The 17,485-nt window shown below is 41.5% G+C and overlaps 1 protein-coding gene and 1 long non-coding RNA gene across 4 annotated transcripts in view; one reads left to right on the top strand and one right to left on the bottom strand.

Annotated features, from left to right (window-relative positions):
• Positions 1 to 17,485, bottom strand: part of LOC111253284 (dopamine D2-like receptor) — a 175,022-nt gene that overhangs the window by 14,760 nt on the left and 142,777 nt on the right. The gene's annotated exons all lie outside the window — the stretch shown is intronic.
• Positions 1,203 to 9,655, top strand: LOC147755113 (uncharacterized). Its single transcript, XR_015329916.1, has 3 exons — positions 1,203 to 2,714; positions 3,463 to 3,596; positions 4,444 to 9,655. It is a non-coding gene; the product is annotated as an uncharacterized LOC147755113 (long non-coding RNA).

The following is a 17,485-nucleotide window of genomic DNA, read 5'->3' as shown; positions in this document are numbered from 1 at the left end:
CATGTCTTCTTTTCCCTACACAAATCCTCCAATAACCCATTCCATCGCTGCTTCAATCTTTGTTCTATGTGACAAAGTACAAGCGGGGGTAGCGGAAGGAACGACGAACCAGGTGGTAAGATCGGCTGGGGCTTGCCCGATAAAAGCACGCCGTAGAAGAACGGCAGAGGCAACAGTGGAGCGGCGCAACAAAGATACACGACCGGTGCACCTTTTTAAGAGAGCTGCGCGTTCGGGCTGCTGGTCTATCACATGGAAGGACGAGCGGCCGGCTGGCTGGCTGGCTGGCTGAAGGCTCCAAAGTTCCTAAGCTGGCTTCGGTGGCTGAAGGCGAAGGAGTTTCAACCTAAGGCAGACTATAGATGTCAGATGAGCAAAGCAGCCGACCGGGCGGGCCAGCGAAGCTGCTGGTGCGATTGCCGAACGCGCGAAGTAGACTGTGGTTGTGCGCTATTAAGACCCGTCGGGAAGGCTTTTGAAAGCACACAGAATTGTCTATCTTAGGACGGATCATCAACGTCAAAGGCAACGTAACAAACAAGATCGACGATAAAAGGAAGTACAAACGGCGGCGGTGGGGGTTGCAGAAGATCTGACCAATGCTTGCGACGCTTGTCGATTCCGGTAGGTTAAGGTCGTTGCAAAAACAATATGAAAGAGTGAACTAAGAAGTAGAAGAATCAACATCGGTAGGCCTATGTGTACACTCCGGAGTAAAGTGCAAGGCAGACAATGACCACATTGGCAATAATACAGATACCCACGATAGCAAGCAAAATGTGTCGTATACTTCAGGTGAGCATCGCTATAACCGCTGCTTCTACTGTTGTAAGGCCCGCCAATAATAAATATTATTCGATATCATACATGGTACATATAAAAGCTACGGCTGACGACGTATGTCGGCGTGTATGGATCCAACCCCGGTGTTCTGCTTGGTCAAATATACAAATGCTACATATGAGTTTCGCCTATGAGCGAGACAGATTGATCTCGTAATTTTTAGCGCAACTTTCTTCACATACAACACAGTGACACTTTTTAAGTTTTTTTAGAGCTTTGTTAATACGACGGGATTAATGAATGTTGTATTTGTAACAAGGATAGGCTCAACTGCGTCTTCGTCCGTTTGTTCCTCACGATCAATGGGCTTCACTAGGTAGTTGGAATTTCCAATCTCGCTCTGACAATACGATAAGCAAGTGGCTACTTCGAATGGACTATCCCTCTCCTTTTTAATGTAAATGTTCCTCCTTTATAAGCTTTGTTTTGCCGCCATGCTCTTTGTTCAGAAGAATTGTCTGGAGCTGATTGTGAACTAAAATTCCGAAGACAGCCGTCAGAGTAACTGATATACGTCTATGAATGAATTCAGCGAATAATAGGATCGGAGAAGCCAGCCGCTTGGAATTGCATTCTTTACGCGAAAAACCGTAGCTCTTTGCCGATTGTTACCGTCTAAAAATCGTAGATCTCTACGATTCGGTGCTGATGTTGCGATGGCAAACACACGTATTCTTTCTCTTTGGACCATCGGACAATGGCACAGAGTACCACTTGTATACAAACCCAGTACGTTTTATGCTGACAACTACAATTACATCTACTTCGAGTCCACCTGTCAGGGCAACTACAGGTGGTTCATGTCGCGTATGCTCGGGGCAGGATCTACATGTGCGTGGTAGACCATCAATATCCTACATCGTGGATATATCTGCCACAGAAACACTGCTGTTAGTAGCCACACACCGATGACTCGCAGTCGCCTTAACGTTTTGATGCTTGAGTGTAGAGTAGCAATGTTAACGGTAGTCAAACGCCACAACAACTACTCTGAGATACAAAAGGCCATAACAATTGTACGTCAAAGTACGTGGGCTGTTTGAGGACAACATCATCTAAAGCACCTGCTAAAGAAGTAAGAATGGGCATCTTTTACGCCTTGATGACGTACTGAAGACGATGACTACAATGATGATCGCTTCGTGCTCGAGCAATTAAAACTTGATGAAAGACATTCACGCTTGATGGTGACTGAATTTTAGGTTCAGCCAATGGTAAATATCTTCAGTACTTACGCTTCCGTCAACCATCAACTCCGTATTATTACCAATATTTTTATAAGTGCCATTTCTGTTATCGTTATTATTAGTAGTGTACCCGTTTATTTTCTAGGGTAATCTAGATGTTTGTCAAGTTGAAAGCGGAAGTCTGATAGAGACTTTGAAACGAGTTGATGATACAGCCGCTTGAATTTCAGGCTTAATCTATCATAATCAATTTAGCACGTTTTATTGATGATGGCTATATATTACTGCTAATTCTTTATACACCCACTAACTTTCTAGGTTTTCGATGATATTAGCTTGAAAAATATTTTAAAAAAAAAAAAAAAACTTAGCATTTAACCGCCTCGAACCTTACCTTTTAGAAAAAAAATCATATTTATTACCTTGCATACTCGTAGTGACTTTAGTCTTCTGTTGCTTTGACAAATGTAAACATTTTTTTTTCTACCAATGGTGTTTAGATGTTACTAGGTCACGAAATCCGTCAGAAAAATCACACTTTCGTTAACGGCTGACGTTTGCAACTGTCAGGACACAATCAAGATGTCCCAGGGCTTACGATTCATTTCTGTTGGCCAACTGAAATCTAGCGGTAACAATGGCCACGTCTATCTCAAGTGGCAACCTAAACTGGGTCCCTAAAGGGTAAGTTGTGCATGTGTTCCTAAAGAGAGATTCGACTGGATGTCAACTTACAATAAAATCTCCTTCATTCCGTTATTTTATTTAATATATATATATATTCAGTCAAAGTTATGCGTCTAAGCACAATGTTAATTGAGTGCTTTCTTCGCCAAACGATCGTCTTTAATAATATTGCTCATAAGATGCTGTCTGAAGACGCACGAATGCGGCTGTTACTTCGGTTACATGGTAGTGCGTAAAAAGTAAGCTTATCAGTCGTCTGTATAATTTATTGTACCATGTGGCAGATCATACAATTCGGATCGATCTTTTCTTGTTTGCAACGAGGAATATTGGTAGCCAGGCTCAAGTTTGTCTATACTTCTGGGTCCGTTATGATAGCGAATAGCCTAAAACGAGCTTAAAACTAGTACTGCACGATGGGTATCGACATGAACGAATAGGTAAATCTTTGCACAGACGACTGTCAACGTTTTATAGACAGGGTAAAAGAGGCAGAGGGATGGAAACAACGGGCTGTTGCTTTTTGGCTTTAAACGTCGGTCAGTAGTCGGGAAGAGGTTCATGCTCATCGGAAGGATATAACACGCGAGTGGCTCGACTGTAATCAATAGGTTTCCTGTATCAAGAAACGACAGACAAGCAAAGAAACCTGGCGAAGCTCCTATTATTATTATTATTATATTTACTAAGTTATTTAGAGGCGATTTCGGTGCTAGTTACTTCATCAGCTCTTTTGCTCTTGCAGATACAATATGCGACACGTTCAAAAGCCTCTCAATCTTCATCTGTGAAGAATCGCGAAGGAAGCTAAGCTTAACGGCACACTTATCTATTCAAGCGAACACATCTCTCATGCTGTTAGAATAGGTAACTTAAGAGGTAAAATCGGAAAGTCATTCAAGCCATGCTTGCACCATATGAATACAAACAATATTTCAGCGAGATAAACTTATCTTAAGTTTCTCGCGGCTGCAATACGAAATTTCAATCCGAATTTAAACTAAATAACTTAAATTACCATGATAACAACTGTTTATAACATTAAATAACAAAGCTAAAGTTTGTCTTCCAGTTCTGACATTTAATAAGAAAACTGGAACGTCGCCCAGTGGACTCTTGTGAAACCTTTTCTTGGCGAAATTAGTTAAACTAAACAATGATTAAAGAGATCAAAGAAAGGAAGAATCCTAAAATTTTTACAAAAATAGTTCTCATGATAAACCGCAGAATAAGAACGTTTTTTGGCCAACATGTGTGTGCACCAACAATAGTCGGTAGATAGATATTATAATGATTACCCATCTTCTTCGTTATTAACAGGTCTATATTTAATTGTCGCCACCTAAAATGATCCTTTTTTTTTTTTTTTTTCAGTTTCTTCATTTTGCTGTTTTTATAATTATAGTATAATAGATTTTGTCAGTACGAGTACACCTGTGTCAGTAACGCAATAGTTTTGCGACCACTAAAAGGTAGCAAAAAAGAACAGGCCGTGCTTCGAAAGTTGGTCGTCCGTCTTTTCGGGAGGTTTTCAGGATGGGAGGAAAGCACAGAATGTGACACGCAGCAACTGGCTGACCCGCAATTTTCAAACCTATAGCTTGTACAGAAATTAACCTACGCTATCGTCACGAATAGATCGAGTCTACTGATAGTAATAAACTAACCGGCAGCTCTAAGGAGCATTTCACTCAACGTTGTTAGCTTTTGCCTCTCCCGGTTTCAGGTTCACGGAAAGGAAGTTAACCGTCACGTAACAGCTGGTTCAGCTGGTCGAATCGTTGAGTCGTCCTCAACAGACAGACGCTTCGTATCATAGACGTTGATTTTAGATGGGGCCGGGGCGGGGCTCGTTCCCGGTACCCGAAATGCCTTCGACTTGATAAATGACCACAAACTACTTTTGGTCAAATGCATATTATGGGGTATCGCTGCAGTATACCCTGTGAGTGACGCGGAACAAAAGAGGCGGAATGTAAAGATACAAAATCAGTTTGCTTCGTTGTATTTGCTCCGGCCAACCACGGTTAAGAGGAGACGAAGCGCTGGAGGGGGTGGTGACGTTGCCTAAGGATGGAGCTGCTCCAGGAACATAAACTTAGGGCGTGCAGAAGAAAGATGACCGCTTAGACATCAGCGGCGCTAACTGCCGCAACCAATGGGTGCTTCCTGTCGGCGACAGACGCGGGAACCAACGGTATTGGCAGCATGTCCAAATGGGGAAAGCGTCGCCCAGCAAAGCATCACTATCCGTTTATGCACATATGGCTCATCTGTCGACTGTCGAGACTACACCGCTAAGGCATCATCGCATGGCAAACGCGATGAGAATTCAGCAGCGTTTGCTCCATTTTGATGACTTCGCACTGGGATAGAAGAACGAACTATTACTAGATGAAGCGGGACCTTTCCGTATTATTCGCTAATACTTTTTGAGCTTTCTTTTATTCCTTACTAATCTTAACTTTCTGATAAGACCTCTACAAGCATTTGGCCGTACAAAAGTGCCTGCTTTTTGGCAGCCCTTCTAAAATCGGTACGAGTATCTGATATTTTAATATACACAGTCGTATTCTCTACGGTCAGATCAGTCTGTTACTGACATTAACGTATAGAGTGCACACCGTTCATGCATGGAAATCCATAAGGGCTATGGACCAGTAAATTCTTCTATGTTCAGTGACGCTCTCAGAGTTACCATGTTCAGAGAATTCGTTATGTACTTATCCTTAGTCATAAAATTACTATATTTCGATGCGTGTCTTTTATCTATGCAATTCGACATATAGAACGATTAGGTTTTATGCCTACTTTGAAGTAGCACTTGTTGAAGACCGGGATCCAGAAACGTCACTGAAACTGAGGTGAAGATACACACACAGACAGAAATGAGATATAATAGGAGACTTCATCTTTACATATCCAGATCTCATTGACATATACCGAAGCAAAAAAAAATTGCCCCTTTCAATACGGTTTCCAATGGTAAGATAATATCACCGTTTCATTCTATACGCTCAAGAACGCAATAGACTTATTGCAATTTCCTAACGAGTGCAAAGCGATCGTTGTATTTAAGAAATGAAGTCGGTCGTATTCTATGTTTATGTGGTATAGAAGTGAGCAGCCGCTTATAGCCACTACAGGTATGAAAAAACCTGTAAAGCTGAGAGCAGTTTGCTGAAAAATAATCTGCTCATTTTTTAGGGGGGTGGAGTAGCGGGCGAGCTCAGCATATTTTCAGTAATAGAAACGATTGCAGTAAATTGGGGAAAATCATATTACAGGTATAACTTTAAGGAGGTCCAAGGTCGTTAAGGGCATGACAAAGGGTGGTCGACGAATTGTATATAGTAGTCAGAAGGACCAAAAACAACTAAGGAAATCATGAGAAGGATCAAATCGGGCGCCCGTATAACCCACGTCGTTTTACCTCGCCTGCCTTGATGATCGAACTGACTGGAACGCGACAAAGAGATCGATCGAGTCAAGCTGGGTTCCCAACAACCAGGTCAAGCAGGGCAAATTGTGCTTTGTTGTCTTCAGGTCGATATTTAACGGAAATTGCCTGATGCGGAAGAATGCGAGAACCTTGCCTGAATTGATTTTACGAAGTATGCTTAGGTAGCAGCTTCCACAGAGCTTGGTTGAGCTTCCACACTTAAACATAGCGTGTTCCCCAGTTATGGAAGACACATGATAGAGACACTGCAATCCTCAAGTCAGACGTTCAGTTAGCTTTTATTTAATGCTAATTACACATTTTACGAGATCCTGCGTGCTGGATTCACTCATTGTTTTTCTGATTATAAGAGGCTGGATGACATGCTTCAATTGGCCGCTTCTAGCTTAGTACCCGGGGGTGCTATTTAAGTTCCCTGAAATACTACTCTGCCGTAAGTTGGGTGTTTTGTTTAACAAGGATATTAAGCAAGCAATTTCACATTCGCTGGGCTAGTTGTGCTGCCTATATTTGAGAGAGTACCTAACTTAGCCATCTGTCAGTGGAAGTACCTCATCTTCGCTATGTCTGGTTGGCGTTAATTGGCCCACATTCTAAATAAATTGTTAAATCTATCATACTTAGTGTATTCTATTCTCGTTTTGCGGCAGGTTAACGACCTTCACCTCAAGCCTGATGCTGTGGGGTTGTGAGCGTTTCACTATCTGTGGCAACGTATGTGTATGTGTGTGTTTGTGTGCCTCTGTGTGTATGGCAGACAAAAATGGCACGACTGGCGAACAGTGAAGGGTTGCGGGCGCGAGAGAGATGAATACCAAAAAGACAGAATGGAAAAGAGGAAAGTACGCACCCCCCCCCCCCCCCAGCATGCCTTCTTTACAACTGCGAAGCTAGACGGATTGAATCGTTCTCGCTATGGACGACTTTCACTACTTTAAAAAAACCGTGCCCCATAAAATAGAGACCATCTGCTAGTATTCACATGCTTGGTTTGCAATGTAAACTTGCCAACAGAGTAGAGAGTGCGGCGAAATTCAGTTAAATCAATATTGGTTTTACTCTTGTTTCCACCGAATTCGTGTGCTACGCCGGCGACTCACAGTCGGGGTCGCGTCCGGCCATCGACCGATAAACGCACTTCAATTGAAAGAAAAGGCTACATACACATTATTGACGTATAATGTTTTGGTATCGGTCATCGTACGCTACCTGCATTTTGCGGTACCGATTCGAGATCATAGTTACAGTTCAGCAATTTGCAGGTGCCAGGCGCTTGTTGTCTGCACTGTGTAATTTCGCATCTTGAGAGGCGTAAGACCCCCGTCAAGTCGGACGGCGTTGAGGAAATGAGGAGTGAAGCACTCGCATAACCGGCAGGATATCCAATTGCATCAAGAAGGTTTTCTATAGGAACATTGGAATGCGATGCCAGGAATTGGGATGTACGACTTGTGATTTGGAAGCTTTTGCTAGCGCCAGTAATAATAATGGTAGCAAACAGGACCTATAGCATTCTTTCGCAAGCATACAAAACGCCCGCGCGCATTTAAAAGCGTGAGAGGAAGGGATCGGGAGGAGGCTGGGAGCAAGTGGGTCTCCGAAATAGATTTAGCAAGGGCTGTCGTCACCAGCTGTGTCGACGTTAGTATTTTCACTGCTGTCACTTGCGCCGGTGTTGGGCACTGGCGTAACCACCCACGTCCATTGAAAGAATAAACGTTAAAATGGGCCTTGGTTAAAGCGCTTCAGTACAGCTCACTAGGCTTCTAGATGTTTCTAGAACAGCATGAAGCTCAGAAATTGAGAGCTGAGACCTACGCTTCAGTGGCCATCATTCAATCGGTGTGCACAATAAAGGTTAAAGACGGGGTGGTTGTGGGGGTCTAGCAGAAGACTGTAAAGGAGCCCAAAAGCCGTTCCATCTTCCACCGTACGAAGCCTTGCAAAAATATTTATCCGGCGGCTTCTTGCCTACTCAGGACGACTGTACATGAAATAAAGTAAAGGTAAAGACATCAAGAAGAAAAAGTTGAACGCAATCGTTTAGTCAGTAGGCGGGTTCGACATTAAATAACGGTGATGACTGTTAATCCACAAAGGAAGCTGCCATAACAATTTCGATGCAGTCCCTTGAGGCACGCCGCTTGGCGTCAACACGGCCTGCGCGAACTTATATGTCTGTAGGGTCGCTAAATTTTTAAAATAAATGATTTAAAGAAAATCAGTTCCAGGAGTGAACAAGGCTGGAGCTATAACTGTCTCCATGAAATGCGAAATAGTAACTTTTGATCCGTTTTCCGCATGTGTATGTACGTGTAAGTATTTAGATGATGCTTGCTTTTTTCTATTTATGATCACAATTTGCTGCTAGATAAAGACAAGTTTCATAACCTAGGAATAGGTCTATTTTGTTTCAGTTTTCGAATCAAAGTGTGTAAGGAAGATAGAGAGCAGAACCCCTCTATATAAGTTTCATCCATTGTTTATTGGGTATTAGTGCTGTAAACGATATTTAGTATTTTGTCTAACGACTGGCCATTTGTTGGCAGGCAATTTACTAATAATGTACAGATCAAAATGGTACAGTGAAGGCAATATACAATCACTAGAAATTATTGTACGCTTGTCCAAAGCCAATTTAAATGGTGCCATGTAGTTTAGCTGCTGAGGGCAATTCTCCTAAAAGAAAAGGTCATATGGTGACCAAATAGGGCTGTCCTGCGTTTAAATGGCCCACATTTATAACTAAACAGTTGTGTGCATATTACAATATTTATAATGGACTTCTCTGTTCGAAAAAAGAAACTGGGAAAGCTAGCGTAGCTACGAGAATTTGCAGCCACAGAATCACCCGATAGATTTGTTGTGACCGTTCAGCCTATTGAATATCTAATCCTCCGGTCGCATTGATATATGGGGGGGCTGTGAATGCGAGAGTGTACGACCTACAGCCGATGAAGTTCCGAAGCTAAAGAAGAAGGTATTAAGAAGACAACGTGAGGATATATTTGTGCAGCAAGTAAATGTTGCGTTTGTTTTGGTGAAATGATTCTAGTAATTCAAAGTTTAACTTATCAGAGCAAAAAAGTGTTCTAACTTTTCGCCGCAACTGAACCCCTTGACACCTTCAATTGCCACATCTGTTTGATTGTTTATCAAACGTAGTTGCCAAGAGGTGCAACAATCATAGTACTGTGCAGTATGCATAGCCGACCGTTGGGCAGGAGTTGTAAGGCTGATATAGGGGACAAAATACTAAAATAGGAGAAAAATACAAAAAAAATATATACAATTAGACTATATAGTTAACTAAATAGCGCAGAATATATAAGCTCGTGTGCATTTATTTATCATTTTCTCAAGCTTCAAAAGTACCAATTCGCGTTGTCAGTCTAGTTTGAAAATTTATAAAGCTGCCTATGTTGTACAAAACACTTCATTCGTTCATTCATTTATAACTTAGAACGATAAAATTCGTCAAGTAACGTCCGAAGCCCGACCTTATTTTTTATGTTGCTGTTCTCAACAAGCTTCTTTACATAAATCGAACATTTCAAAGGTGTCAGTAAGTTCGGACCAGAAGGTACCGAAATGCCGCTCATCATAATACTGATTAGGTTTAAATAAAGCCGAACGTTTTTGTTTAATCGGAGTCACAGCGTTCTTGAGAGTATGGATTTGCGTCAGTCGCTTATAGTGAACTGAATGATAAGTTTATGCGTACATGACTGTTTTGGCTCGCGTATAGTCTTCTCGTCTCTAGCCAACCATTTTCAAGTTGCAACTTTTCAACTTGACATCCGGATCGTTTTGATTCAGAGTATCTATGGCAGATCAATCGAGCAGAAACGTCTCTAAAGGTTAGCGCCTCTTCACGCCTACCTTAAATCATTGTATTTCCTGCTTGAACCTGTGCACGAGAATAACCACCCTAATTTTAAGACCTTCCATTTTGCCAATGCTAGTAAAATCTAGACCATTGTTTTTTCGAAGTGGTACGAGAGCTGTTATATGTTTTTATTTATTGTTGGTACACATTATGCTAGATATGACCGACAACAATAATGACATATTCCCGACGGCTCCCCAGCTCTAGCTAACAACAATTGACAGATCGAAATGAAGGTTGACTATACGATGACTTGTTATCGAACGGTGGCCACACGTAATCTTCAACTTGCTTTGAGAAGGAAATCGTAAGCAATGCCTATTGTTTAATTTACATAGGCTTGCGTCCCAACAGATAGGTCGGCCTGAAAGAGCCTTTTAGTAGGCTGAGCTGTGTTGTGTCTGCTTACCAGAACAGAGATTAGGCACATCTTCTTTGAAAAAGTTTTCAACTGATAACTACACGGATTTTCTTTAAAATCTTTCAGCCAACGAGCAGAATCACTCTCCGTTGCTGTAATAAGCAGTAGAGCAAGTATAGCAATTTAAATTTTCGATATCTTCCCAGAACTTCTTCAAAATCCATCCGCTGATGTTTGTACCCCTTTTGACGGTTTGCTAAGTTGACATCGTGTTGTCGCGAAAAGCGCTGTCTTACGCAATGTATTGTTGAAATTAAATGAAAATAAAATGCATTCATTAAGATAACTTAGAAAGTTTCGCATACGATGAACAGTTCTGGGAGCGTTGCTATTATAAAATTAATTAACAACTAAATAATCTGCGTAATATTATCAACTCAAAAGGCGGCCAACGGCCAATCTTAATACAGGCTTATTTGCTGCTATTTTCAATAGAGAACCGGGATTATAAACCGGTCTCTTCGAATCCAGCAAGCAAAAGCTTGCTACAATGGCCGGCCTGCTTAAGCACAGTTTACTATTATTAACTATTTAAAATTTGAGCTAGGAAAACTGCCGCGTTACCTGCGGAACTCAGCCCAAAGAGGCGTTGCAGGAAATCTGGGATTAGCTCAAAGTCCTATCACGTACCTGTGATCCTATAGTGTCTGTAGATTTTGTAGACATAGAACTTCTCATCAGCGCTAAAGTTCCAATAATAATAAATTAATCTACAGCAAGGTGAACAGCAACATACAATTATTTAGAAGTATGTACGTCATAGATCCCCGAAGGTCACCGAGCTACAGACCCGTGGGGTGCCCATCACCTAGCTACATGCCGAAATGGTGGCCCATCGACAAAGCAAACGCGCCATGAAAGGAACATCAAAGTGACAATATTCCGAACGCTGAACTCCATTCAGATGATAAAAAATAACTCAATACCGCCTACAGGTGCTCAGGAGCTGAATGGTATCAACGCTACTGCTTCAGCTTTCATATTGAGATATTCCTATATATATATATATATATACACGCAAATATTCCTATATAGATAGTGATTGCGTTACTAAAAATAAACAGTTAGACGAGAACAGACTTACGCTTTGCAGGCATATAATAGGTGTATTTCTCGGTGATTTTGTTGTCGCAGACTCGTGCAAGATACGCTCTATTGCATCGAAAGCCGTAAGCTATCTGACCCGGTTTCGAAAACAATGGAATTTTGTGAGTACACACACGGGGAGGTCGCGATACATTGAAGACAGTGATGGCCCTCGGTGATAAAAACAGGGTATACGGCTTGAGCTCATTTACACAAATCTTATTCAATACCATGGGAAACACTAAACGCAAATTAACAGGTGCAGTTCTCGCGAGCGATTGCGAGACTCTAGCAGGGCATACATAGACACTAATCCAAAATCACGTAAACGCTATGATTCGATATATAATTATATATATATATATATATATATAGAGACACATATAATTGGTTGAAAATTTACTACGTTTAATACAACGAGAGCATGCCTAGAGGTGCAGACAAGTCCCTTATGCTGCAAGCCCAGATTTCGCAGCTTCTGCCATTTTTTCCTCTTTGGTGTATGTAATTTCAACGTAACGACTTTTTTTTTGTTCAATTTTATCAGTGATTCACTATTTCGTAGTCGATTGGTATATGCCTTAGATAACCTCGTATAGTGTAATATTATAAAGAGATAATGATCGTAAGCCTTGAGCCGATTCATTCTTCAATTAAGAAAATATGAAGATGAAACCACCTGGAAGCATGCGACGTGTTCGGTTCAGGATGTTCCAAAAGCCGGTATAGTCAAATGATTAAGCACTTGTTTTTCTATTTACTTAGCCAATGTTAATATACTGGTGTCCCAGATTTACAGCACGTTTTTTTTTTGTTTCTTCCTCTCTGCAAAGCTATCGTAAAAGACTACAAGTCTGAAGTGTCGCTATGGCAGCGTAAATTGACATCGAGACGACTCGAACGCAAAATTGCCGCTTGTTTATCGTAACGACAAAATACGTTAATACGTGCAAAAGCAATTAGCTTCGCGTATTGTGGAATTCACTTTGAATCAGGAGGCTATGTCCTCAATCGTGGAATTCTTCGAGTCAAGGTCGTGCAGTATGTGGCCAATCTAACGCTTCAACAGAGTGCTCACTTTTTATCATGAAAGAGTCTCCGGGTTCACCTCCGAGTGACCCCCCCCCCCTCCCCCAAAGAAAAATTCTGTACCGTAAACGGCGGTAAGGCTTTTTAACTTAAAATTAGCACCGGTACCTTTCCAAAGTTGAGGCTAGGACAGAAGTAAATCCAAGAGAATGTGGGCCGAAGGCAACGTAGGTAGAATCATGCTAGTGGTTGCGACGGCAACGGCAGTAGTCCTAGGGCAAATGGGAACATAACAAGGTAAGTAACGGAGAGAAATGCAACAGTGCTATATGAAAAGCTTCCCGCCTAAACTAGATCTGCTTAAGGCTTATTACCAACTGACCGTCTAGTGGCCCGACGAAGGCAGCCCTTCAGTCAATGGTCGACACTAACGAGGTTTGAGGCTTCTCGACGTTTATTTGTGAGCGTTTGTGCGTGCGGGGTTCGGTTAAACCTGAGCCATAAAATTGCTTTTTACTATACAGGCGTGCTCCAGCAGCCAGAGTCCAGATTTTAAGCGCGCAAAGACTTTCCACGCTAGCCTCTCTTAGGCAAGGAGCGAATTTCGGTCCGGTCATGACCCATAGAGACTTAAAAACCTTTAGTGGTACCTCCCCGAAAAAAAATAGCGTGTAATAGGTTAGTGTAAAGCTGACCTGTGATTAAAATAAAACAACGTACATTATGATTTACACATACGTGGTACATTTAAATGACCTGTGGCTCACAGCATAATTTAGCGTTGAATCTACAGGCAGCTGTCCTATGGCACAATCAGAGGATAATAATAATTAGTGCCATTAATTATCCATAAATTGAAACTGAGTTGCCTAAGGAGATTGGCTGGTCAAAGCCATAAGCTTCCTGTCAGTATCCGTCTCACAAGAGTTGACATTTTTATTTTTCAAACCGACGAAACAGTATCTATGATGCAAGCAGCTTGCTTGAATCGTGGTGGGTGGGTGGGTGGGTGGGCAAAAAATCGAGTCCCCATTTTTCGATTTTGGACCGCAAATGGGCGGTACCAGCAACGATGACTGGACAAAAAGCGACTGAAGGGTTCCAAGCGTTCGTGTTCTTGGCAACCGCGGCCCTGTGTTCTTCTGAAAACAATTTCTCAGGCTTTTGCGTGCCATTATTGGACTAACGCTCATGCTGCTGGATACGGTATTTTGATTACTTAAGCAGTAAGTGATCCTTAAAACAGGCTGCTTGTCTCCTGCCAAAGTGGTATTCTGAATTGAAAACCTATCTGACATACAGCAGGCGGAGCGGGAGCAGATATACAGTGAAGGACGAACGGAACGCGACTAGTGGAACTTCTTTGAAAGTCCCTAATTCTTAAAGCTTATTGAAATCTATGTAAATATTACCACTATATTATTACTGAATAAACTGTATAATTCAGCTAAGCTACTCAGAAAAGTGCTTAGTAAGAATATTCAAGATTTTAAAATAAGTGAAACAGAGCGCACTCGGTGACTACTTGAACTCTAACAACCTGAAATGCGCGCGTATAGAGCTATTATGTATTCTTATCTAAACATCATCTGACATTTGATGTATATGCCTGGATTTCAACCACCAAGAGACTACCAAGCGGCCACTGATCGATAGTTGTCAAGTGTTCCCTATCTATACTGGGTCAATAAATCATGAAACCGTGGGTTCAGAATTCTTCTAACTTAATAATAGATCCCAGAATTTCTCCACTGTAAAGAATAGCAGCCAAGGCTCCTGGTACGCCTATAGTACATGAGCAATTTGGGCGAATGCTATAATGCGTAGAGGGTTACGCGTTGCTAACGTAAACGGAACGAGGGACCTATCGAAGCAAGACGTAGGTCGAATGAATATAATACATAATAAAGTAGCTCTAACTAACTAACTAAGTAAACGTACTAACATATTCATTGATCCACGTTATAGCATCTTCGTGTCATGTTTGTTTTATCGTCTTGTTTTTTTAAAACAACCTGGGTACTTGTGAGTTGCTGTATGTCCAACGAAGTTTTCCCAATTCTTCCCTGTACAGCGACGGCCGTTTGTGTCCAGCCAATGTACTGAAACGGCCGCTAGCGTAGGCTGGGCATGGAGCACAGAAACTTGCGTTGATGATAGACGTCGGCGACTTTCATTCAAATTAAAATTTTATAATAAGTCGTATTATTTGGATTATCGTTAGACAGACATATGACATATCATGGATCTATAGCACGTCACCAGGTGGCAGCTAGTCATATCATCGAAGGGTAGTAGCCACAGGTGGAGTTTTGTGACTGTCATTACCCGATAAGCTAAAATAGGTAGGCGTATCGTGGCCATATTTTTTCCGCATTCCCGTTTTTCGATGAGAAATAATCAGTTCGCTTGGGGTACCGGATGTTAAGGTCTCAAAGTTCGCCTAAGCAGGACTGACGGTGGCCTACTTCGCACTTTGTGAACGTGTAGGGTGACTTTGATAGCTGAACCTAGCATCGCAAGTTGTGTGTGGATAGATCCCTCGGAATATTTGTATTAACCGGTGTGGTTCTCCAAACGAGCTCGCGTATTCAGCACACTTCATTTTCAGGCAAATATGTGGTCCTATATATGATTCAAGCCTTGTTGCAGCGAACCATTCCATGAAATTGTTACTTGAAGAAACCTATTAAAAATAACATTTCCAAGGAACAAGCTACGGTGACCGTGTGGAGTTCCTGCCATGAACTAAATAGTGTATATCCTGTTGTGTGTGTATATAAACGATTGTTTGCGGAGTTCAACATAAAGAAAATATTGTCCTGGAAGGCGGGATAGGGTGATTTAGAAGAAACTGAGTTTAGCCAATTTGGATTTTACAGGTGATTCTACCCGATCATCTCGTCGATCTGTCAATGTAACACGCAAAACTTGATACTTTATCTGTATTATTCTGTTTTCATTGATCGTTTAGAATTCTCATACAAGTTGAATTGAAGACGTCCTTTGATATAATCATTGATGGGCTTTGCGCTTATGCAAACGAACAGAAATCGCAGTGGACTTAAAACAATCCTTTTGGAAACGAAATTCGTTCTCGCAGTGCAACTGTTTCTTACTACATAGGCGCAGTAAATGACGCACAACGATACCAAGCGGACAAAAGCCTCCGTCCAATTCCATACATGTATGTCGAAGGAACCCGCAACAGGGTAGGACTTAGAGGGAAAAAGGCGTAAAGACTTCTGTTATTGCTGCTGTGAGATGCTCACACAATAACCAGACAGCAAACGGGTCAACTGACAGAAAACCATTCGGTACAAAAGCTTCTCACTGGGAAGTGTGCAATGGGTCATCGCAACGACCACGTGAAAGTTGACTTTGTACCCACCCGCAAGATGGGATTGCCGGTCTGACGGCGTTGAAACCCAGCAGGGCATTCACTGTATTATTATATATATATTAGAATGAGGGATAAACAAGAAAGCCACCGCATATTATATTGTTCATTACTATATATTTTTGAAGCTTATCTGAGCTGGGACGTTTTCTGCTTCGATAGGTGCGCCATTGTCTAATCGTACCGTCTATTGTCATAATTTCCGCTATATTTTTAAGTTCGCCCCCCTTCACCAGATGCAAATAAATGTTTATCAAAAGGGATCAAACTAATTTTTTAGTTTTCTGTCGCCAACCGTTTTCTTATATTGCTATGCGCGTGCTATTTCGTCACTTGCCGGCATTTAGTCTCGTGTCGGTGGGGTTCATCGTTACGGCATTGCCGTGACGCTGCTAGTGAAAGGAAAGCAGACGACTGGATCGCCACGTAAAGGATATGATCTTCAAGCAAAGCTTTTTCTTGTATTCTATTGCAAAAAATAAACAGGACCATTTTTTACAGAAACAGCTACAGCTGAACATTTTCCTCAAAGTGAATTTGAAGATAACCGATCGTGGCATGACCTCTCGACTGTTCAGTGACGATAAAGCTCTCAGAACAGATACACATAAATCTCGTCTATTGTATAGAAAGAGAGACAGTTGAAAATACAAGCATCCTCCTTTTTCGCAGCATATAGGAACGCACGAGGCATTGAATACTTCATCATCACCGTCGTAAAAAAGCAGCTATATAAGCCTTAAAGCAAAAGCAGTGTTTAACAAAATGCAGGTGCGATTGCTTCTCCTTCGTAGAATGACAGCAGGAATTTTCCTTATCGTAGAGGTTACTTACCAAAAAACTGTAATAGGCTTAGTGCAATCTATTATCGTGTGTTTTAATATACATCTGCGTCAAGTAAGTGATCTATTTTTCTCCTAACGTTATCTTGTTCCTCGTTACCTTTAACTCGGCCGCCTTAGGCGTTCCTCTATTGCGATGAGTAAATTTAAGGTATATTTCGATAAAAACATTCATCTGAATTTATCATTTTGTTCTTATAGTGCGAGAGTATCAAATAGGTTTAGGTTTAAAAAAGAATCGTGAAACCTGCTCCTAGGCGCAATGAAGACCTGGCTTGAAGAGCTGGTTTGCCGAACTGCTAATACTAACTGTTGGCAATAATAATATTTTCGTAGTCATTATAAAAACATAATCGAATATAAAGCCAGGCTGCGTAAACGGCCGTAAAATGGGTCGGATCCAGCCAAACAGATGCTTCTACCAAAAAAACTGTCAATAGCATTATTTTCTTGGGAAAAAAAAATATTGTCTGCACGCCGCAAAACTTCAGATACGATCACTACGGATACCAGCAGACTCTTTTACGACATGAGCAGACTTCGAAGCTGAAAGACACTATAAAATAATTTTAGGAACACAACGCCCGAATCAATGTTCAACATTGTACATACATCTTGTACACAGATGTACCGAGATA

This window comes from Varroa destructor, unplaced genomic scaffold (genome assembly GCF_002443255.2).
Source record: "Varroa destructor unplaced genomic scaffold, Vdes_3.0 BEIS01000006.1, whole genome shotgun sequence".
NCBI classification, from domain to species: Eukaryota; Metazoa; Arthropoda; class Arachnida; order Mesostigmata; family Varroidae; genus Varroa; species Varroa destructor.
The sequence above is the reverse complement of the archived record's forward strand: the minus strand, read 5'-3'. Positions and strand labels throughout refer to the sequence as shown.